This window comes from Mesocricetus auratus, unplaced genomic scaffold (assembly GCF_017639785.1).
Source record: "Mesocricetus auratus isolate SY011 unplaced genomic scaffold, BCM_Maur_2.0 Super-Scaffold_100010, whole genome shotgun sequence".
NCBI classification, from domain to species: domain Eukaryota; kingdom Metazoa; phylum Chordata; class Mammalia; order Rodentia; family Cricetidae; genus Mesocricetus; species Mesocricetus auratus.
Genome location: NW_024429194.1, coordinates 44,791,247 through 44,815,765, shown reverse-complemented (window position 1 = coordinate 44,815,765; position 24,519 = coordinate 44,791,247). Strand labels below are relative to the sequence as shown.

The 24,519-nt window shown below is 44.1% G+C and overlaps 2 long non-coding RNA genes across 2 annotated transcripts; one reads left to right on the top strand and one right to left on the bottom strand.

The window, feature by feature from the left end:
- Positions 1 to 3,316: 3,316 nt before the first annotated feature.
- Positions 3,317 to 12,765, top strand: LOC121142635. Its single transcript, XR_005879662.1, has 4 exons — positions 3,317 to 3,357; positions 11,403 to 11,589; positions 11,716 to 11,782; positions 12,160 to 12,765. It is a non-coding gene; the product is annotated as an uncharacterized LOC121142635 (long non-coding RNA).
- A 6,841-nt stretch (positions 12,766 to 19,606) lies between these two features.
- LOC121142634 lies at positions 19,607 to 23,424 on the bottom strand. The gene is made up of 3 exons (XR_005879661.1): positions 23,113 to 23,424; positions 22,507 to 22,849; positions 19,607 to 20,917 (listed from the first exon to the last, which is right to left on the bottom strand). It is a non-coding gene; the product is annotated as an uncharacterized LOC121142634 (long non-coding RNA).
- Positions 23,425 to 24,519: the final 1,095 nt, after the last annotated feature.

Genomic DNA, 24,519 nt, shown 5'->3' with positions numbered 1-24,519 from the left:
AGGAAAGCAGGCTGGACAGTATGCAGATGAGGTAAATTAGCCTCTGGGCAGCACATAGATTAATAGAAATGGATTAATTGAAGCTAAAGGGGAAAACGCCTATGCTAAGGCCAAACATTCATAATTAAAAATAAGTTTCTATGTCATGATTTTGGGGCTGGTGGTCCAAGAAAACCTGTTGTACCCTTGACTAGGGACAATGGAAATGCTCATTTTGGTTTTGTTTTGTTTGGGTTTATTTTTGTTTGTTTGTTTGGTTTGGTTTTTTAAGACATGTAGCTCAGGATGGACTTGCCTTCACTATGCAATGCAGGCTGGACCACAACCCCCACCCCGCACCCCATGACCACACAAGATGATACCAAAACAATCACTGGCAGCCTTAACATTCTAGACCTCCACATACAAAGGACTAAAAGCTAACTACTAATAAGTGCTGAAGTATTCATCACAGGCAAGCCCAGAGGTGACTTTCCAACAACAGCGTCTACCCCTCCGCCCGTGTATGAACCCCTCCCTTCTCTCTGTGTTCATTCAACAGATCCCCGGCCAGAAGAGCAGGAAGAATTGCAAATGTCTTGGCTTGGAGACATTTTCCTCATCTGGTTTCTTATTGTTACTAGAATTGCAGGGTAAATATTAATTAAAATAACCTGATGCATCTTTTATCTTGACAAATAGCGCATCCCTCATCTTTACATAAACAAATTAGAGAAATCATACAAGGATATATGGTTCTAGAGGGAGTAAGAAAAGCAGGCGTTTCACTGTGCACTTGATATACGCCACAAGTTATCCTGTGAGCCCGTGATTGCAACTATTCCAAATGTAATTACCACAGTCACCCCCCACTGGGCAGGGACTCTTAAGGTCTGTTCCGCTTCTAGTGCGTAGCTGGTGCTCAATAAATGACAAACGCAATCATAATAATTAATAATTCATATATTAATAAATCATAATAATTAATAATTCATATATTAATAATTCAATCCCTTCCCCCCTCGCTCAGTAATTGTCCGCCAACATGCCATGTATACGTGGGAACGAGGGTTACCAGATGCCCCAGAATGTCTCCACATTTTCATAAAGCTGTGAGCAAAGGTCACCCTAAGAGCTGGTCACAGCAGCCAGTTAGTCTCACAGAGATCACTTCTTTAAGTGCTTCATTTTCTTCTTATCTCCTTCGTATTTCAAATGTTTGTAGCTGTCTTTGATACCTCATTGGAGAAACAAATGGCCTGTTGCCAAACTTGATGACTTCTGGGGTCACCCTGCACTCCCAGAGCCAAGACACTGGGAATTTCTATCTGACCCCAAGCACCCCTTGCTCTAGCCTGAGAATCTGCAAAGAGCTCCAGCAACCCCTCCGAGGATCCTGACACCGCCCACAGGGGGAGGTCCTCTGGTGTATGTGCCCAGCCTGTGAGGGGGGGAGTGAACTGCTGAACTCGGGTTGGCAGATCTTCATGCCACACTGAGAAGATTGCTCATTTCAGAGACAGTTACAAAAATCAAAGGCTCAAGGGGGTTATTAATGTCCTGGCAAGTCCTCCCTGAAGAGGGCCAGTGTTGATCTCTTTATCTCTCTCTGTTTTCTCTTCCCTGGCTGGCCTTGCTTTTTCACAATGCAGGTGCTGCTACTCTGTTTGCTGGGAGCCGGCTCGAGTTGCCTAATGAATTTCAATTGCCATTGTGTCTGCTTTGTCAATTTGGCCTCTCTTCCCAGGTGGTTTCCACATAGAGACTGGCGCTCAGCATTCCTGACCACCCTGCACCCCCATGTCTCCTCCCTCAGACACCCCCATTTTCTACAGTAATAAGACTGAGATGGGCAAGAAGGAAGGAGATTGAAGTCATTAGACAAGTCCTGACCTTGTGTTACACATAAAATCCATTCATACATTCTCATTCTGGGGGAGCAGAAGGCAAGAGAGCCCTTTCTGGTGAGCATCTTGCTCTTCCAATTTTTCAGTTTCCCCTCTTCCAGGTTCCAAGTAAGAGTCACTAAACTACAGCTCCTGCCTTCACCTTCGGAGGAACAAGTGAATTTAGTCACTTGTTCACTAACTTTCAGATTCGACTTTCCTCAAGTTGATTAGACCACAACAACCTCTAGAAATCCCCACTAAGCGTGACATCTGCAGAGAACCACTCTGAATAGCAGCCAATAGCAAGACCAAGTTCCCACACTCCACATCCACATGGACCCGCCTAACTTCTTCTGGGGTGCTCCAGGCAGAGGTGTCGTCCATGTTTGTTTTCAGTGTAATGTATGTCTCTTGAGAGTGAAGTGCTTTGTTTGACTTTTCCTAAGGTACGAGTTGAGCTATCCTGTCACCATCAATGGCTTGTGCTACACTCTTTTGTAGAACCATTCAAAACATCTCTGCCTCTAGTGCCAATCTTCATTTCATTGAATTAGAGATCTCTTATTAAAGCAATTCATTGCTTATCAGTTGGAGGTTTAATGATCTAAAGGCCTCTGTAGACTGAGAAACTCCAAACAGGAGATTTAATCTGACAGATTAAACCTGTGGGATCTTCTGGTAGAAAACCCCACATACCAAAACCTGATGATATCTACCGCCTTGAGACTGCAGAAGAACTGGCCTGCAGACAGACTCTTCTATCCCCAAAATTCCCCCTTTCTCATCCTTTAAAACCTCAAGCCCCTGTGCACACAATCTCTACTTCCGTGGAGAGACTGAAGTCCTTCAATTGTCCTGATTAAAGGATAATTCTGTTTCTGGGATGCCCTTCTGCTTTCTTTTATTTCAACAACATCTCCACCAATCCCAACCTAATATCTATAGATCCGTTCATAAGAGAAGCCAATATAACATTCACCATCTTTCCTTAGGAATCTGTTCTTCTCCCCATATTTCTTACACTAATCCAGGGATAGCACCATTCTAGTTTGGCAGGACCAAATAATGCCCTAGCCACCAAAATCCAGCTCTACTACTGCGGTGTAAAGCAGCAGCACTGACAGATAATGCATAAATACGTGTGTATAGCATCATCCAAATAAAACTATAAAAACAGGTACGTCATGGACTGGATGTTACTGTACCCCTCAAATTCATATGTTGTAATCTTTAACCTCCTTGATGAATGTTTTAAGATGTGGAGGCCCTTAGGGGTGATTAACTCATAAGTGATGGGAGAATGACCCTATCAAAGATCTCCCTTCCACAATACTAGAACTGTTGGGGAAGTCTTATGTTAATAAAGCACTGTCTGGCCAATAGGAATCTAGATAGGTGGGACTAGGAGTCCAGGAGGATTCTGGGAAGAAGAAACACCAAGAGTCGACATGTAACTGCCATGGGGTAGGAAACCTGGAACTATTCTCCGGTAAGAGACATACTTAGATTAACAATTATGGGGTAATTACTTGAAGCAGAGCTAGCCAGTAAGAGACAAGCAAGGCCAACAGCTTCATAATTAATATAGCCTCCTGTGTGTTTATTTGGGACTAAGCGGCTCTGGAACCAGGCTGGCGGAACGGCTCCTTCTCAAGGAAAAAGCTTCTCTTAACAAGAACACAGTAAGAATGTGGAGAAACCAGAAAAAGACCTTCACCAGACACCAAACCTGCCAGCACTGCACTCTCAGGCTTCCCAGATTCCGGAGCTATGAGAAATGAATTGATGTCTATAAGCCACTTGGTCCACATTATCTTGTCACAGCCAAATGGACTAAGGCAAGATGGTTGGCCGATCTGGCCCCAGCATGACAACCTGTCAACCTTTGCAGCCAGAAACCACCTAGGTTCTTCCCTTTGTCACTCCACATATCCACTCCACATATCCAATCAATCAATGCATCAGCCAGCCCTACCTCCTAGATACCCCCAAATCACCCTCCTTTGCCATTTTTAAGTCTTGCTCCACTGTTTTAGAAAAGAAAAATGTGACTACAAATTGTAGAGGATAAAAGACAGATGGCGAGGGAATGGCAGGCAATTTGTATATATCAAAGGGTTGAAGAAAAATTATGTTTACTGGTTTTTTTCAACTCTAAGATAATCATTGATACACTGCATGCTATTTATTTGCTTACCACTGCCAAAGAAAACCGCAGTCAAGACTATAACCACGGCTTGCTTATCTCTTAGAATTTTTATAATTTTGGGATTACCTAGGTAACACACATTGGAGAGTGTCTGTGAGTACACTCACTGATTAACTAGGGGGAGGCAGGGAGAGGGGCTGATCCCAAAGTGATCCCACCTTCTACTGGCCCTGCCCAGGTATAAAGAGGTCCACAGAAAAGCATCGAGTACCTGGCTTCTCTCACTTCCGCATGAGTGAGTGCACATACTGCTGCTGCTGCCATTAAATTCCTGGTTCCCCACAACCTTCTGGTGGGGACTCAATACCAGAGACCTGCCAAGGAGTTCCAGGTGTTTAGTGCCAGAATGGAACTGCCGAGACATCTAGCTCTGTTGATGGAGCAGCTGCTGTGATCTCTGCCTCTCTGGAGTGTAGACAGTCATTGTTGAACTACCCAACCTCTATCCTACAGACCAGTATAATAAATGCCTTTTTGTGTTCTCTCTCTCTCTCTCTCTCTCTCTCTCTCTCTCTCTCTCTCTCTCTCTCTCTCTCTCTCTCTCTCTCTCTCTCTCTCTCTCTCTCACAAATCCTGTCTAGTACCTGAAGATTGGCTATGGTATTCCAAAAACTTTTTTTTTGCATTCTTTTTGAGTTTGGGAATTTTGTAGTTGTTTTGTGGCTTGTTGTGTTTTAGTCAAAGCTTCGTTCTGCCCAACCTAGAATTCACTATATAGCCCAAACTGGCCTCAAACTCCTGCAATCCTTCTGCCTCAGTATCCTGAGAACTAAATGACAAAGAGACCATCATCATATTTGACATCCTAAAACTTATCATACAAAGTCCAATTCATCATTTTCCTTCCAGAGTCAAGGAAATCTGAATTTTCAACACTACATCTTCTTCTATGCTACAAGTAATGGCAAAGCAGAATTTCTTTGTGGGTGGATAGTTGTGAGGCAAAGTCTCACTATGTAGCCCAGGCTGTCCTTGAACCTCTTCAACCTCCTCAGTGCACAGTGAAACTAAGACAACTCCATAATTATTTTCCAGACTCTCCCTAACCCCGGCCCATCACCGTACATGTTTCAATGCTGTCGCTTTCTTTATATTACTAGAACTGTCAATAGAATATTTTCCAAGAACTGGTGTTCTTTCTACAGAGTCCATGGTTTTGGCTTAAAACAATGAGGAGTCAGGAGCTGGGGAGGGCCTATATAGCTCAGAAGCAGAGTTCTTTCTGGGATGTGGAAGATCCTGGGTTCAATCCAGAATACTACTAGAAAAGAACACTGAGAATTTTCTGTGGACCAGTCCTATCACCAAGACAGCAAACTGAATGCCCATACTGATAATGACAACCACATCTTGAATTTTGCCTAGAGACAGTGATTACAACATAATGTCAGTTCTAGAGAAGTTAATGTGAACGTAAAAAAATATGTATGTTGGCTTCCATGAAATGTTGTGCATGTTTTGAATTAAAGCAAATGTTTATGGCAAGTATGTAACATTTTTGTTAGTTCAACTAACTTTTTGTGTTTACCTCACTACTAGTCATTGTTACCTATAAAATAATAATAATGAAATGATAAGAGAATGTGCTGGCTACTTTTTATGTTGATTAGACACAGGATAAAAGAGAGAATATCAATTGAGAAAATACCCTCCACTAGATTACCCTGTGGACAAGTCTGTGGTACGTTTTATTACTTACTGACCGATGTGGGAAGGTCTGGTCCATTGTGGGTAGTGCCACCCCTGGGAAGGTAGTCCTAGATGGCATTAAAAAACAGACAGAATAGTATAAAACATGGAACTTGCACAAAAGCAGGCACATGGACCAATGGAATAAAATTGAAGACCCAAACATGAGTACACATAGCTTCAACCACTTGATATTTAACAAATGTGTCAAAAAAGAAAAAGAAAAGAAAAAAACATGCTGAAGAAAAAAAAGCATCATCAACGAACAGTGCTGGGAAAACTGGATGTTCACAAGCGGAAGAGTGAAATTGGACCAATACCTATCACCTTGTGCAAAACTAACTCCTAAATGTGAAGCATGAAACTTCTAGAAGAAAACATAGGCATGTTCTACATCATCTAGTGTAGGAAAAGTGTAGGACTCCATTTGCCCAAAATTAAGTCCAGCAAGTGGTAAGTACGACTTCCTAAAAGTAAAGCACTTCTGCACAGCTAAAGAATCAGTCATTCCAAGCAGTGTTGATACACACCTTTAATCCCAGTGCTTGGGAGGCAGAGACAGGTGGATCTCTGAGTTGAAGGCCAGGTTGGTCTATACAGTGAGTTCCAGGAGAGTCAGGGCTACACAGAGAAACCGTGTCCTGAAAACCCAAAAAAGTAAAAAAAAAAAAAAAAAAAAAAAAAAAGAAAGAAAGAAAGAAACAATTATTCTAGCGAAAATAAATCCCACAGAATGGAAGAAAATCCTTGCCAGCTGTGCATTTGACAAAGGATTAATGCCCAGAATGTATACAGAACTCAAAAAAGTAAAGAGTCAGAAACTGGGCCTGAGACCTAAACAAAGAATTCTCAAGAGAACAAAAACAAAAAAGTCTAAGAAATATCTCAAAAATTTTTCATTGTCTCCAGTAATCAAGGAAATTCAAATAAAGACAACTTTGACATTTCATTTTATCATAGTCAGAATGGCAAAAATCAGCAAAACAACTGACAACAAATGCTGGAGGGGATAAGGGGAAAAGGGACCCCCCCCCCCGTTTACTGTTGGTTGGGTTCCAAACTGGTCCGGTCACCCTAGATAGTCATTGTGGATAATTATTTAAAATCAAAAAAAAAAAAAAACCTACCATACAACCCAACTATACCACTTCCTGAAACATGCTATGGTAGTTTGAAAGAAAATGTCCCAAAAGGAGTGGCTTTGTTGGAGTACGTATGGTATTATTGGAGGAAGTGGGTCGCTGTGGAGGCAAGCTTTGAGGTCTCATATATGCTCAAGCCACACTCAGTATCTCAGACCACTTCCTGTTGCCTGCAAGTCTTGATGTGGGATGCTGGGCTACCTCGCTAGCACAGTCTCCCCACAAGCCACCATGTTGCACCATGATGATAATGGACTAAACCTCTGAAAATGTAAGCCACCCCCAATGAAATTTTTTTCTGTTGTAAGAGTTGCTGTGGTCGTGGTGTCTCTTCACAGCAATAGAAATAAATCCTAACTAAGACAAATGCCCAAAGGACTCAACATCCTACTTCATAGATACTTATTCAGTCATGTTCATTGCTGCTCTATTCACAATAGCTAGGAAATGGAAGCAATCTGAATGTCCTACAACCAACAGACAGCTAATGAAAATGTGGAACATATACACTGTGGAATACTATTCAGCTGGAAACAAAAATGAAATCATGAAATTTGCAGGTAAATGAAACTAGAAAGAGAGATTATACTGAGTGAAGTAGCCCAGACCCAGAGAGACAAATGTGGCATGTTGTCTCTCATCTGAAGCTCCTGTCTCTGATTCTTCATATTTGAATACATATCCTGGAGTAACTACAGAAGCCATGAAAGTTAAAAAGGACCAATGCTAGGGTTAGGGTATAAGACAGCAAAAGAGCAGGGTACATGTGATCTGATTCAGGAAATGGGAAAATGGAAAAAAGAAACAATGGGGCTCTAATTAGGGAGGAGGGAGATAAACACAGAAGAAGGAAGGAGGGGTGAAATAAATGTTAAAATGTCTGACAAAGTCACAAGGGATCATACTATTAACTATCTACCTAAAACTATCTATAATACATACAAATCTGTGTATAAATATATATTATAGTTTAAATGAAATATCCCACCTGGTCTGACAACACTCCTTCCAAGAGCCAAAGACCATCTAACAACAGCCCCAATATCATGCCTCTTTTGAGTTGTTGATCAGAGTTGTCCAGGAAACTCCCAAAACACTACAGGAGATTGCTGTTGCCCTTGGTTGCCCCCAAGAGTTGAAAGGTAAGTCTTTATTGCTAAAGATACACACTTCAGACATAGGGCATAAGGGGCCCAAAAGCCTCCTCCTTGAGGATCAGTTTTCAGGGTACCAACCAGAAGGCACCACAGAGGCTTCCAAAGGAAAGCATCAGCCAGCCAACCGGCTATGATGCCTTTGAACAACAACAACCAACAGAGTTCAACAATCCTAAGAGGGTAGTAGCGGCTCACATATCTTGGTGGTAACCAACAGCTCTCTATTTGGACTCAAGGCACATTCAACAAGAGGGAAAACTTGCCTGGTACTGGAAGCCTAGCCAGCTACTCAGGGCCAGTGAAGTTACGGATCTTGAAGGAAAACCTACATTCGCCCCTTTACTAAATCTGCATAATTATTAACTACATTCTAAATATTTGTCTTTATACCCACAGAATAGTGTAGTCCTTACTCCACATCAAGGAAAACTCTCTTTGTATCAGAAACCATTACAGAAAAACCACAATCGATCAAAATGCAGAGTTGTGGAAACAAATCTCAATGGTGACATCTACAATATAGCTTAAGGCTCAGGAATCATCACATAAGAGTGTGCTAAAAGATTGTAAGAGATAGAAGAACAAAGAGTTTGTGTCTTATAGGTATATCAGAAGCTACACATATAAATTTTCACCAACATGACTGCCTAAACAGGAACTGAGCAAAAACAACAAAAGACTTGCTAAGGTAGATGGGGTGAGGGGGGTGTAGGGGGAAGCCCAAGAGACCTCAACCCTACACAAGAACTACAGGCAACCAAGAAATGCTGGGAGTGGGAGAAAAAGTCTTCCCCAGGGAAGGGCACAATTAGTTATCCAATACCGCTAGTCAGCCTTGAAAACATATACATACAAGCAGCATTATAGGGACAGAGAAGATTGTCCTTATGTACACAGAGGGTGTGTGTGTGTGTGTGTGTGTGTGTGTGTGTGTGTGTGTGTGTGTGTGTGTGTGTGTGTGTGTGTGTGTAACAACAACTAAGGAAACAGAGAGGCCATGAATTTCAAAAAATTCAAGTAGGGTTATATAGGAGGTTTTAAAGGGAGGAAAGCGGGAACCATACAATTATATTACATTCTCAAAACAAATTTTAAAAGAGAAAGTAAGAAAGAAGGAAGGAGAGAGAGAAATACAGTTGAACAAGCCATGAAGAGCAAATTAAGCAGCATCCTCCATGGCCTCTGCATCAGCTCCTGCCTTCAGGTTCCTGCCCTGCCTTGAGTTCCTGTTCTGACTGCCTTCAATGATGAACTAGGATGTTCCTGTTCAAATTGCTTACAACAGAAACCCTGAGACAGAGAGCTTCTGTTGGACAATGTTATGCTAGACAGAAAGTTGTCAAGAATTGTCAACCAGAGGCGGCTTTCAGAGAGGAAGCTTCTCTCTTTAAATGAGCCTGTCACCAGCCAGCCACATCACCAGTACATTAGGTTGTCTTAGCACTCCATTCAGCAAACTTAAAAATGGAAAGAAGCTATGCACATGACTTTCTCACTTCCACCTCAGCAAACAGCAAGAGGTAACTGAAGCTCTTAGCTGTAAATGCAGGAATGAATGAATCAGTTGCACAGAAAATTACTACACATAATGCAGGCACATGGAATTGTGAATAAATAAATATAGCCGGGCGTTGGTGGCGCACGCCTTTAATCCCAGCACTTGGGAGGCAGAGGCAGGCGGATCTCTGTGAGTTCGAGGCCAGCCTGGTCTACAGAGTGAGTTCCGGGACAGCCTCCAAAGCCACAGAGAAACCCTGTCTCGAAAAACCAAAAAAAAAAAAAAAAAAAAAAAAAAGGAAAGAAGCTTATTTCCCACCCACCCGTGGGGGGGGACAACTCTCCCCCTTTGAAAAGACACAGTCATAATTATAATGCAATAATAAAACAATAAGAAGTAAAATTTTCAGGCCAGCTGCTTCTAGTTCAAAGACTGTACTATGACCTCAGATAAATCAAGCCCTGTGCAAACCCTGAGGTCCAAAACAAAAGAGGCCCTCAAAGTCTGTTAGGTGCTACTTCTTCTAAAGTCAGCCTAGAAAGACACATGTACCGTGGAGGGCACTGAGGAACCTGCAGGACTCAGCTCCCAACCAGAAGCCTGCACTGGGTTATTATTGTTTTAGAGTTGGTTTTTTTGGTTTTTGTTGTTTTTTTGTTTTGCACCCTCCAGAACTCAGTGTTGTCATTGTTGTTTGAGACGGGGCTATGGTCTGGATGTGAAATATCTCCCACAGTCTCCAGTGTTTGAGCACCTAGTCTTCAGTTGATGGTGCTTTCTGACCAGTTGTAGAATCACTGGGCTGTGGGGCCTTGTTGGTAGAGGCAGCCCCTGGGGTGGGGGAGAGGAGATGCCTCTGAAAGTTAGCCATGCTTCTGCTTCTGCCTGCTTTCTCCCCTTCCTGGTTGCCCAGGTGAGAGGGACCAAGATTCTCTGGGACCCTTTCCTCCGCTAAGTTGCCTCTCTTAGAAACTTTGTCACGATGACAGGAATAATAATAATAATCTGATTATGTAGCCCAGGTTAGTCTTGAACCTGTGATCTTCCGTCCTTAGCCTCTAGAGTGTTTTCAGGCATGCGCTGCCACGCCCTAGCTTATTGCACATTATTGTCATTGCAGCAGTGTTGGGAGGTGGGGCCTGGAAGCATGATTATACTCTAAGAGGGATCAATGGCTTCCTGGTGGAAGTGAGTTCGATTTCCAGGGAACTGGTTTGTTTACCTAGTGTGCGGGTTTTGTCTCCTCCTCATGCGCCCATTCGTTGTTCTCCATTCCCCCACGTTACAATGCTGTCTGCAAGACTCACCAGAAACTGTGCCGGGCTCTTGGACTTCCCACCCTCCAGAACCCCGAACTCTCTCAACCTCTGTTCCATATGAATGACGGGGGCTTGCAATATTGGTTACAGCAACAGAAAACAGATGGCGGCAGAATTCCTTGCTAGCTCAGCTGCTGAATACAGAGATGTGCTGTTTACAGAGAGCTAGAGCTGCGCCCTCAGAGCTAAAGCCCTAAATCTCCAGCCCAGAAGACTACAGAAAATGGGTTTTCACTCTGGGTCAAGAGAAACACATCCAGCCCTTAAGCAAAGTCCTACTGTCCATGCCTTGTAACCCTTGAGAGAAAACCCCTCTGATTCCTCAGTAAGACTGTTGGAGGTTATCAACAAAGTGCTACCGCCCAAAACTCCAGAATAGGAGCTCTGTTCTCTTTGAAATCTTTATGATGATGGCAGTGCTGTCCCAAAGTTCTCTTAAGACTGCTTCTTTTAAGCTTTAAATGGCATAACTTAAAACATGTTTTTTTAAAAAATAGTTACTTCTGTCTTGTGTTTCTAGAGTGTATAAGACTGAGATTTTCAAATGAAGAGCAACCCAGGTCGAAGAGGAAAGACGGGCAACATCTGGATGGGACCACAGAGCTTCCAGGCTGATGCTCAGCCACACGCAAAGCACACCAAGCAAGCAACAAAAAAGAGCAAACTGCACCTCTCCACGCCATGCACCACGTCATCTTGATCTGAAGGTGTGGAGGACAGAGAGTGGCAGCAAGAGGAATGAGGGGGTGGGGTCACTTTCTCTGTCCTAGTTCAGCTGTAAATTTTCTGGCCTACAGGACCATGACAATTGATTTATTTTTCATTTAATACAGACTTATTCTGTGAAGCCTTAAACACACTGGGAAGGGAGAATTTTCAGGTTAACGAAGCAAACGCCCGGTAAGTGTTATTTGGATGTGAAATCTGTTAATCTGCACTTCCCCTATTTGGAGATAACCATATTTTCTGCCGCCCCATTTGACAGATCTCCAATCTTGAGCGGTTCAGTGTTAATCTGAACTCACAGTGATCAAAGCTTATATCCTGTTTTCTTTTCAAACAAGACTGACTTTTAAAAAAAAAATCATGTTCTTAAGAAACAGCCCAAAGAATAAGTCAAGAATCCCTGTGGAATATAATCAGATCTATTATGCTAAGTAGGAAGACACCCCTCCCCCAAACCCTTAAGAAAAGATCTCAAGGAAGTAGAAATTAAATTGCCAAGTCTAATGGATTCCCTGTGTGACTAACTCGCTGTATTGTTTCTCGTGTTTGAGGAGATACAGGCATTTCACGGACAGGCTTAGTCACTCCTGCTTGAACAGCTGCTTCCCTGCGCCATGTCTAAGGTCGGGTTCATCCATGGCAGAGCTCAGCAGCTCTCACTCAAGTTGGATGAATGCATGAAAGAGTTTTCTGTTGACATTATTCTGATGCTTCCAGGGGACCAGTTCCTACCCTCGCTCAGGAAGATTCTGCCCCTTCGTGGTGGGAGGTGGACTCGATTAAAGGACTAGGGTAGATAAAAGCTTTTGTCTGAGAGTCTGAATTCCTGAGAACTGCTCAAGGTCAACCAGATGTACCAAATATACCCTGCCCCTCCTGGCTTCCAAGCTCTCCCCTTTATTTTTAACAATTTTCTTCTTTTGTGATCACCACTTTTTATGCAAAATCCAAAGAGGAAATGGAGTGGACTGTCTTAAAACCTGTTGGGGGAAGGTGGGATAAATACATGCCACAGATAACAGCTGCAATTCCTCAACTTCGCACTTCCCTTTGGATATGCTCTCACAGCGCATCCTCACTCTCAGGCTGCACGCTAACAGCCTTTAAGATTGTGGACATGGTAAGGAAAAGAAAAAGATTGTGTACATGATATCTAACACCTCTACATTACTATTATATTTGCTACATTTTCATATATACTATACGTGTGTGTGTGTGTGTGTGTGTGTGTGTGTGGTTCCTAGAAACCATCTATTAAAATATACTGAAAGAAATAAAAACCATACAGTTCCTTAATTGTACATGTTTACATGCATAATTTTAATCCTATAGTGTGGAATTTAATTTTCCGAATGAATTGCAAATAAGGTTTTGAAAAAAATACGTAAATAATGTTGGGAGTTTTTATTTGTCAGAATTCAGGAACTATCCCCTGACTTAGGTTGTTTTTTAAATGAATCCTAAGCCTAGTAACCACTAAATATAATGTGATAACTGAAATTTTGTTACTTGTTTTTGTGGCACTGGCAACTGAACCCAGTGCCTTGTAATACTAAGCAACTGCTGTGCCACTGAACTACAACCCTTGATGTCTAAAGTTTGAGTTACATAATCAAGGGTCCTTTGTTCTCACTTACCAGTGGCTATAATATTATTTTCAGCACTAGTTTTAGTTCTGCTTAAATAGGAATTACTCATCAGGTATGCTAACACATACCTGTAATCCCAGAGCTCAGGAGGTTCGCTGTGAGTACATAGTAAAACCATGTCACACACACACATATAAATTGTGTATAAAATATATATAATATATATATACATTATATATTTATTAGAGAAAAATCATAAAATGCATTCCTATTGCAAAATACAACTTTTTACACTCAGACAATTTCAGATTTTGTAGCATTTCAACTGTTTAGATTAGGAAAGCTCAAATGACAATCTAGGTAAATATTTCAAAATCTGGGGTGGAGGCAGGAGATGAGAGGATTCTAAATCTGAAGCCCTTCTGGTCCCAAGCACTTCAGATAAAAGATGTTCAGCCTGTATTGGGACTGTGTCTTGAACTCTTCCCTCCTCCTCATCATTTGGAACGGGCAAGGAAAAGGGGCGTCTTAGGGTTACTATTGCTGTGAAGAGACGCCATGACCATGGCAACTCCTGTAAAGGAAAACATTTAATTGAGGTGACAGCTTATAGTTCAGGGATTCAGTCCATTATCATGATGGTGGGGAGCATGGTGGCATTCAGGTAGAGCAGCTGAGAGCCCTACATCATGCAGGCAATGGGAAGTCAACTGAGACACTGAAACATAGGAAACCTCAAAGCCCACCCCCCACGGGGACGCACTTCTTCCAACAAGGCCATACCCACTTCAACAAAGCCACGCCTCCTAATAGTGCCACTTCCTATGAGATTATGGGGGTCAATTACATTCAAACTAAAACAGGAGTATCTTAGTTAGGAATACTATTGCTATAATGAAACACCATGACCAAAAGCAATTTGGAGAGTAAAGAGTTTATTTGTCTTTTCTTAAATACTCATAGTCCATCACTGAAAGAAGTCAGGACAGGAACTCAGACAGGATGAATATCTGGAGGCAGAAGCTGATGCAGAGGCCATGGAGAATGCTGCTTACTGGCTTCTTCCCCATGGCTTGCTCAGCCTGCGTACTTATAGACCCAGGACCATGAAGGCTGAAGAGATAGCTCAGTGATTAAGAGCACTAACTGTTCTTCCAGAGGATCTGGGTTCAATTCCAAGCACCCACATGGCAGCTCACAACTGTCTGTAACTCCAAGATCTGACACCCTCACATAGACATACATGCAGGCAAAACACCAGTGCACAAAAAAAATATTTAAAAAAATAGAATCCAGGACCACCAGCCTAGGGAGGGCACTACCTACAGTGGGCTGGGCCCTCCCACACCAATCGCTAATTAAGAAAATGCTCTACAGACTTGCCTATAGCCCAATCTTATGGGGGCATTTTCTCAATTGAGGGTCTCTCCTCTCAGATGACTCCAGCCAGTGTCAAGTTGACATAAAACTAGCCAGCTCACGGGGGGTGTGGTTCTGATCCAAAAAATGGGATGTATGGCAGATCAAGAGGGTTGCTATGCTTGGCAGTGTGAAATAATCAGAACACATGAATCCCCAGCATATAAAAGGCAGGCTGCTGTAAACAAGCCCAGATTTGGTCAGAGTCCATGAAAAAGGAGAGAGTATTGAATAAACTTGGACTAGAAGAGGGAATTGAATGAACTTGGGAGAGGCAATGAGAGAATTTGCAAACTTCCCTGCTTACATTCACAGGAGGAGTTACGGCGTTTAGAGTAAAGACGGAGGTAATGTGAGAGTTACAATTTGTCTTTACTATGGGGATATGAAAGGGATTCAGAGGGAAAACAGAGACTCACAGAATACCTGACAAGGTGGAAGCCACTATGCCCCCCCCATCTGCCCTGGGGAAATGTGAACAACCACACAAGCTTGCTTCTGCTCCAACCTCCCAAGAGAGTGAACATGCTTCCTCTCTCCACATATCAGTCCACATGCAACACCTCAGACCACACCCCAAGGGCCGGTACCACAAAAGCTATTGGCTGAATGAATTCCCACAACAATAGGGCATCGGTGGCGGTCTTTACTGGTGGCTGTAGCAAAACACCATAGGCTGTGGTAGCTTAAACGATAAAACTCTTCTGTCATACTTGTGGAGAATGGAAGCCCAAGATCAAATTGACAGCCCAGATAGGTGAGAGTCATCTTCCTTGCTTTTGGACAATTGCCCCATCCCTGTGGCCTCACGTGACCCCCACCAACGTGAGAGAATGAAATGAGAGGAAGCGAGCTATCCTAGATCTCATTCTCTGAGGGCACTGATCCCGAGGACCACTCTTAACCTCATCTAACCCTAAGTGTCCCACCAAAGCCCCATTCCCAAATACCGCCATCTTGAGGCTTCAAGTGTTAATTTGGAGGGCAATTCACAACATGATAGGATAGCATAAAACAGCAAATACTCATCTGTCACACGTCTACGATTTCACTAATTTATGGGGGAGTAGTGCTTGTATACAAGTTTGCACATGCATGTGGAGAACAGAGGTCAACCTTGGGTATCATTCCTCAAGAACTGTCCATCTTGTTTGTGAGATGGATCTCTCACCAGTAACTAGGGCTTAGGAATTAGACTAGGATGCCTGACCAGCAAGCCCCAGAGATCTGTCTGTCTCTGCCTCCCCACTGCTGGGATTACAAACGCACACCACAAAGTGTGGTGTTTTAATCTGGGCACTACAAGTTCAAACTCAGACCCTCATGCTTGAACGGTGAACATCTCACCAACTTAAACTATCTCCTCAGCTCCACTCATCTTATTTGGACTCTTCCTCATTTGGGGCACAACTCCAGTGACCGTGTCTCCCTCCTCTTAACAAACTGTGCTATGAGGGAGGTAGGGAAAAAGAATGTGAATTTTCCATCATCTGGTTGTGTCACATTTGCTAATTTCTTTTTGGCCAAAGGTGACCATCCTAGTCACCCACCATAGTCACTAAATAGGACATCAGTGACCCCTCCCATCTCTCAAGCACGTTTGAGAGCTGTGTGTAAGACTATTACACTGTATGTTCTGTGATGGTTGCCCTCCTATAATATTTAATGTGTAAATTTCACGCTACTAGTGAAACAGTGAAGTAATACTTTAGCTCTAGGTTTGAGGCAGTCCAGATAGCCAAAGGACATTACAGACTGACGAAATCACAGAACTGTATGACAGCATGACCAGCCAAACTTGGCAGGGGTCAACATGGTTGACCAAAATGACCACTGACATCCTTCATTTCATGATAACCATACCTCCATATCTGAAGCCATGCCACATTTTAAAATCCCTCATAAGGGCAGGAAGATGGAATAAACTATATTCCAGGAAAAATCCCTATGGATTCACGGAATTCCTTGCCTTCTCCCCACTTAAACCCATGAACAATCCATCCTTCCACTAAATTTTGCCCATAAAACAAGCTGTCTAAAGACCCACAATGCAACTCTGTCATGAGAAGCCTACACTCACACTTGAATGTGTCCTTCGGCCCTGTAATAAATTCCCTACTGTGCCGGGCATTGGTGGCACAAGCCTTTAATCCCAGCACTCAGGAGGCAGAAGCAGGCGAATCTCTGTGAGTTCAAGTTCAAGGCCAGCCTGGTCTACAGAGCGAGTTCCAGGACAGCCTCCAAAACAATACAGAGAAACCCTGCCTCAAAAAAAAAAAATCCCTACTGTGTCTCCTTTCTGAATTCTTTCCTCGCAGAGTCAAGAACCTGGAAACATGAGGAGAGGCCTCATTCTGGTGTCTAGCTCTGAGACTGCCTCAGCCTTCAGTGAAAGCATTAGTATATGTTATAGGGAAAGGGGAATTTTTTTTACATCCACAGGACTCAACTAAATTAAGAGTTAGGAGCTGGGGAGGCAGAGGCAGGCGGATCTCTGTGAGTTCGAGACCAGCCTGGTCTACAAGAGCTAGTTCCAGGACAGCCTCCAAAGTCACAGAGAAACCCTGTCTCAAAAAAAAAAAGAGTTAGGAGCTGGGTGCTCACTTCAGTGGTGGCGTACTTGTCTAGCACACACAAGGCCCTGGATTCAGTCACCTGCATTAAAAAAATAATAAATAAATAAATAAATAAATAAATAACAAAAAAACAGAAACTCCTACAACAACCGGTTATCCTCTGCCTGCCAGTCAATACCCAGTCCTTCTCTGAAGAGGCTGGGAGCTGCCTCAGGCAAAGTGAAAGAGAGGCATGCATGGGGCCTATCTGCAGTAATTCTCATTCTGGCTGAGGAGATGGATGGCTCAGCAGGTGAGGTACTTGATGCCAAGCCTGGGAGCCTGAGTTCAGTCACTGGAACCTATGCAGGAGGAGAGAAGTGATTGCTGCAAGTTGTCCTCTGACCAAAACACACACACACACACACACACACTAAATGAACGTTTAAAAAAGTAGGATAATTCTATACTCTGAAAAGTCACAAGGTGCAAAGAGGAACCAGACCAAAAAAAAAAAAAAAAAAGATATCATGTCAACATCCTGCAGAGACTGAGATTCAGGTAAAAAAATCGAGCAAGGGCTACTGGCTTCTAAGTTGTCAGGATAATGGAGAACAGGCAATTCCCTAAGTGATAATGAACTAATGTGGAAGAATTATTTTTTTCCAAGCCCTAGAAACAGGTTGTACTGAAATATCAAACTTAGAGAGGTCCCAGAGGGACAGCATGACACATGTCACAATGAGTGTGAAGAGTGGTGTCCGGCCCTGCAGAGCTCAGCGCAGTAACACCTTTCCAGCCATGGTCCTCTCCTCTGCGGGAGACAGTTGCCATAACCACCACACTCTCCGCAGGGACAGCCCAGTCAGCCCAGCCGGGGCCCCAGGAACAAAGAAGACAAGCCCTTGCCCAAGAGCAGCTGAGGACATAGAACTCGTCACTGGGAAGATGTTCCTTCTGCAGCCCCAGAGCACATCACTCTGCGGAGGCAAGCCCGTGCCCTGTTTAAGGCATGGAGAATCTGTGCCTACCAGGGCCCACCTCTGCCTCTCCCTCGCTAAGACAGGCCATCGGCACTGCACTGACTTCAGACAGGCTGTCTAGGCCAAGGAGTCACTGCGTAACAGACGGTTCTCTACCACAAATACAGTCAGCAGGCTCTGCGCTGGGGGCCTAGTAGGAGGACATGGCACCCTGCCCACACCCCTGCCACTCCATGTTCCTGCCCTCCAGTGGTGGGATGGGGCACGATCCCCAACAGGGCACGTGTTTATGTAACTATAGCAACAACGAGACATGATAGGGAGAGACTGCCGCACTGACCCCCAAACTAGGTAGCATAGGGAGGCCTCTCCCAGCACCGTGGCAGCGATGATTGGATCCACAGAAGTGGGAAACCTGCTCCAGGAAAAAATGAGAGACAGAGACTGAGTGTGGAGATAGCCTAACAGGTAAACCCCCGGCCTGGGGCGTGGAGGGAGCTAGATCCTGGGAACACCTAGACACTGGCCTGATAACTCACATCTGTAGCCCCAGCACTGGGAGAAGTATCTGCAGGAGGATCAGAAGTCCAAGGTCATCCTCAGCTACATGGAAAGATTTGAGGCCAGCCTGAGCTACATGGAAAGATTGGAGGCCAGCCTGAGCAACATGAGATCCTGCCTTTAAAAAACTTTATTTGAGCTGGGCAGTGGTGGCACACACCTTTAGTCCAGCATGCGGGAGGCAGAGGCAAGTGGACCACTGTGAGTTCAAAGCCAGCCTGGTCTACAGAGCTAGTTCCAGGACAGGCTCCAAAACTACAGAGAAACCCTATCTCGAAAAACAAAAACAACAACAACAAAAACATGACACATACCCCCCCACATCCACACACATTATTCGATCATCTATGAGCACCTGCACATAGGACACAGCCCTGTAATCCTAGCACTCAAGGGGCTGAAGCAGAAGGACCTCAAGTTCAAGGTTAGCCTGGGCTACATAGTAAGACCCTGTCTCCAAAAGTCAAACAAAGACAGCAGAGCTTTTACCTAAGAGCAGCTCAGCCAGCAGCTTCAATGCTCTGTTCACACAGCCTTTTTATTTATTTATTTATTTAATTAGTAGATGGTGTGATTTTTCTCTTAAAGATGACTTTCAACTGTATCGGAAAATCACCCCACCTTATAGGAAAAAAAAAAGCTCACCTCCACAAAAAGAAAGCCAAGAAGGAAATGAGGGTTTGAGTGTTGCCAAAGCCAGCCACCTTCAGAAAGTAATAGTATCTCCACTTCACCCAGCCTGGCCTATTCTCTCCCTTATCTGCCCGCTGCCCCTCAGCGCTCATATAAAGTATTCCAGTATTCCATCAGCAGATGGACACCATGCTGAATGCTACAAAATAGCGACTTTCATACTAGAAAGAATTCAATAAAAAGTGAAATACATAAACGCCCGTGCTTATAGATTTTTATTATGATTCTCTTCAACCAGGCTTTAACAAACCCTCTGATGTCGGGGAAGGTATAACCGATGTGTCTTTCAGCACAAGACAAGGTGTCAGGAAAACATAGCTGCCATGTCTACACCAAGACAATGCCTTCTGAAAATAAAAGGCCCACCCTTCAGAGGTCCCGCATCGGAGCTCAGCGCCAGCGCCTGTGCTTGGGGACAGCTTGCTTTATGTCAATCCCCTCGGTGATGTCAGATGCTCAGGAGGAGGTCTCTGCAAGTGGCGTCTCTTTATGAATCTTGCATGACAGCACTTCTCTTCTTAAGCATTGGTAATCTGTTTGATGTTTGGAAAGATGGACGAGGAGCCTTGGGTGTCAGCCGAGAAGCCGACAGACGGCAATTGTGGCAATAAATAATCGCAATGCTTTTCACTCGCATGGCCTTGACAATCCAAGGGTCTCAAAACATAGCTGAAAGTTCGAATTATTGAGAAAGGACAACTCGTTCATCCTTCCAACGTCTCACACAAGACCTCGGAGGTAGCGAGATGCCCTCATAAACCCCTGGTCCTGGCTGCCGTGGGGACTGCTGGCTTCTTGGTGAAAACACACTCAGGGTAAAGAGTGACAGGATATAGTTTTTTCATTGTCTTGGGGCGGGGGACGGCTTTGAGAGTCAAGGGCAGAGGACCCAGTGATCTCCAGACCTCTTCGGGTGCAATGCGTAAGTTGAAGAAAAGTTGATGGCAGGCTGGGCAGTCTGAGCACCAGGTTAGTAGCAAATTCCACTTCTGAGCACCAGAGGGAGCAGTTGCAGGAGACGGACACAGACCGTTCACAACAGGGACAACCTGGCTGCTTCGCCCTCTCCTGGAACCTCTAGTCTTTCAAGTCGGGCCAGGGATGTTGAACAAAGGGAATAAAGGGCGAGGAAGCTTTCCTTACCCCACATGTTCCGTTCCTAATCCTCAGGCACCAGCTTGAGGTGGAGGCCTTGCGTACAGGTTGCAATTATAGATGAGACTTTTGCTTTTCTCAAAATGGGCTGGACCTCTGTACAACAAACTCTCTGCTTTCTCCAGAGCCCTACAGTCATAACCTATCCCAGCCAAACCACACAGGGAGACCTCTGTTGCTTGTGTACACGAATCTTCATTCTCATCTCTCACCAAAAACAGCGTTTGGCTACAAAAGCTGGAGCTACCTGCCACGCTGTCTGTGTAGACCCTTATTAGTATCTTTGCTCTTAAGGTGCCAATTCAAAGGAGGAAGGTGTTTCTGGGTCGGTCCTGTGGGACACAGAACAGCATCCTAAATAAGGAAGCAGAGTGAAGGAGCTTTTAAAACAGATATTTTTCTTCACTTACTCCTTCCAAAGTGAAAAAACAAAAATGTTAAGAAGTAGCTGGGTGCCAGGCGGTGGTGGCGCACGCCTTTAAATCCCAGCACTAGGGAGGCAGAGGCAGGAGGATCTCTGTGAGTTAGAGACCAGCCTGGTCTACCGAGCAAGTTCCAGGACAGCCAGAGATGCATAGTGAGTCCCTGTCTCAAACAACAACAAATACAATCAAGGAAAGAAACACTAGCAACTAAAAATGATTAAGAAAAAACAAAACAAAACAAAAGCCCTTTCTATCAAAGTCTGTTTGTGGCTCATACCATCTAAATATCTACATAGAAAGACAGACAACGTAGCTAGGCATGGTGGTACACATCCGTAATCCCAACCCCAGGAAACAGAGGCAGGAGGGTCACATATTTAAGGTGAGACAGTGCTGGGCCATGGTGGTACACGCCTTTAGTCCCAGCATTCGAGGGCAGATGCAGGTGGATCTCTGTGAGTTCAAGGCCATCCTGGTCTACAGAGAGAGTTCCAGGACAGCCTGTGCAACACAGAGAAAGCCTGTCTTGAAAACCCAAAACGGATAAATAAAATGAAACCTTACATCAAAAACACAGAACAAAAGAAGATAGAATCCCATGTCCAAAGTTTTCCAAGATTATAACTGTTAATGAGAATTCAAGCTGCTGGTCTTCCCAAGGGGGGAAAAAAATCCCCAAATCATAACACAGCAACACTCTGCCATCTGGTGGCCAAAAGTGGAATAGCCCATCGTGCTAAGCAAAAGATTGAAAAGAGCTGAGTCAGGGGTAAAGTGCCGCATTATTAACAAAACAGTTTGGTTGACTCTGAAGCCAATAAGCAGTGAGAGTCAGAATCCTAAAACAGCAAGCCCAGTTTTGAAGAGTCTCCTTCCTTATGTTTCACAGGCATAAATGGAAGACTCCTAAATTGCTTGCTTAAACAAACCTGTATGGGGGCTAAAAAGATGGCACAGTAGTTAAGGGTGCTAACTGCTCTTCCAGAGGACCCCAGTTCAATTCCCGGCACCCACACTGGCAAGTTCCAAGAGATCTGATCCCCCTGGCCTCTGCAGACACCCACTCTCACATGCGCGTACACACACACACAGCATACAAATCTTGAAAAGGAAAAACAATGGACCTGTCTGATTGACAAAGGTGGGTGTGTAAATAAGGCATTGAGTGTGCAAAACTTTGGTCGTATGGAAATACTGGCCATCTGCCCACACAGATCTCTGCTGATGAAATAATTGCAGGATATGGAAGGGAGTGTGACCCAGTCATTCCCAGACCTTGTGTGAATGAATGTGAACAATTACAGTCCATCCACATGAGACCCTCTGAATCCATCGAGTGTCACAGGGGTTCAGAAAACCGGAATCCCCTTGCACAGGGAATGTGGCTCCCAATTCTCCCTCCGCGAGGAATCAGAAGACACCGAAGACCCACAGAGCAGAAGGCAGACGGCTTTGGTGAATCAGCAGCCCCCAGTTTTTTTATTATTATTATTTATTTATTTGTTTATTTATTCTTACCTCTAACTAGGTCTTTTAAGCAGTTGCTGTTATATTGTTGTTCTCGGACTTTCTAGAAGCTGTTGTTTGTTGGTTTTTGTTGGTTGAATGCATGGGTGGGTTTGTTTTGTTGAGACATGGTCTTGCTGTCCTCAAACTTGGGACCTTCCTGTCCCAGCTTCCTAAATGCTGGGGTTAGGAACGTGCTCCTCCTCCGGTGTCCAACCACAATGAGTTGCCTTTGACTTTGTTTTAATGTAGTCAGAGACCCTGTAAAGCCTGTTTTCATGCAGATGCCAGCTCGTTTCTACAGCTTCCTGGGTGACATGCAGGACAGTTCCTTAGTCTCTTTGTGCCTTAATTTCTTCCGACATAAATCAGGAACAAAAGGGGGAGAGGAAAAAAAATTACCTCAGGACTGTCTAAGGTCTGCCATTGTTCCCTCTATTCATGTCAGCGTCCTTCACTGTAGGTCACGCACGCAGACCACACACAGCTGTCGAATGACGTACATTGATCCCTGACCCTGCCCAGCCCCAGAGAGGCTGCGAAGGAAACAGTGTTAACTCCCAAGGGCCACACTGAATAGGTCACCCCTCATGGCCCTCCTATAACCCAGACTCTTACCGTTCTCCTCTGAAAACTTCTCTTGGATACCTGCCATCGTGCTGTAACCAAGCCCAACCCATTGAAAGCTGCAGTGGGTGAAAACGCTAATGCGCAGGCCCAATGGAACACACGCTTTGCATCAACACAGTGCCGGAAGCAAGGGATAGTCTGAGACAGAGACCTCTTTCCACTTCTAGCCCTTTTCAAAAACAGTAACTTCAGTCAGCTTTATCCCTATTCACGGTCAGAATCGAATTCGTTCGTTTATGATCCTCCCTCGCTAGACTATGATATTCATAACGGCAGGGACATTCATCTTATTTGCCATTACAAGTGACTCCAACATCATCAGCAATTTCTGGCACATGTGTATCTCATGAATAAATAAAGTAATAACATGACCAGAAAAAGAGAGAGAAGAAAAGACAATCAATGTGGAGAGCAGAGTAAAATCCAAGAAAGTATCAATTACTATCCTCAAAGACGGACAGACCACAGGACACACAGAGAACATCCATGCAGCATGAGTTGACTGGCGAGCAAGGAAGACAAAAATCAACCAGACTGAGGGCAAAGTTCAGTAGCACAGTGCCTGCCTAGCCTGAGCAAGGTCCATCCTACACACTAAAGGAAGCACATGTAAGAAGGGGCTCTTCCTTACAGCACCGGGGCTGAAACAAACAACAATCCAGAGAAGTGTTGTTAGACAAAGCTGATTGGAAGCCAACCCATGCGGAAATAAGAGGGACATGAGAGAAGAGGAATAAAATTAGGAATCAACCTAGGACATCGCCCATCTCATGCAAATTCTCGAAACAAGAGCAGAAAGGAACACATGATCAACAGGAAGATGGATGTGCGTCAAGGCAGAAAACCTGAACCAGCAGAGGCAGAACCCAAGACGGACAAACAGGAGCTTTCTAAGGAAGGCATCCACCATGGTGGACAAACAGGAGCTTTCTAAGGAAGGCATCCACCATGAGCGGGTTGTGCAGTTTGTTCAAGCATTTGGAAGGCCATTCCAAGAAATTTTGTGGGAAAGATCTGTTGAAGTACTTAGAATAAAAATAAACTATGGTGTATAGTGTCAAGCTAAATAATGTGTTTTTTCCAAGATAATTATTCAAGGATGGCCTTTGATACATGTACCATAGCCATGTCTGAGCATATCCAGGTATGTTGAGGCAAGGGACATTTTAGAAAGCACAATCAAGAAAACTACAAGATCGTTTCAAGTGCTAGCCTTTTGGCTAGTAACAAAGTTGGCAATAGCCCAGAATACTCCGGCAGTTCCCCTTACAGAAGTGTCTGTGATGCTACAATAGCCTTTGTGCAAGGGTGTCCTGGCAGGCTTTTGTGATAGTTTTTGCCATCAAGTACATGCGCATGAGAGCTTCTCTCTCAAGAGCTCCTAATAGTATTACC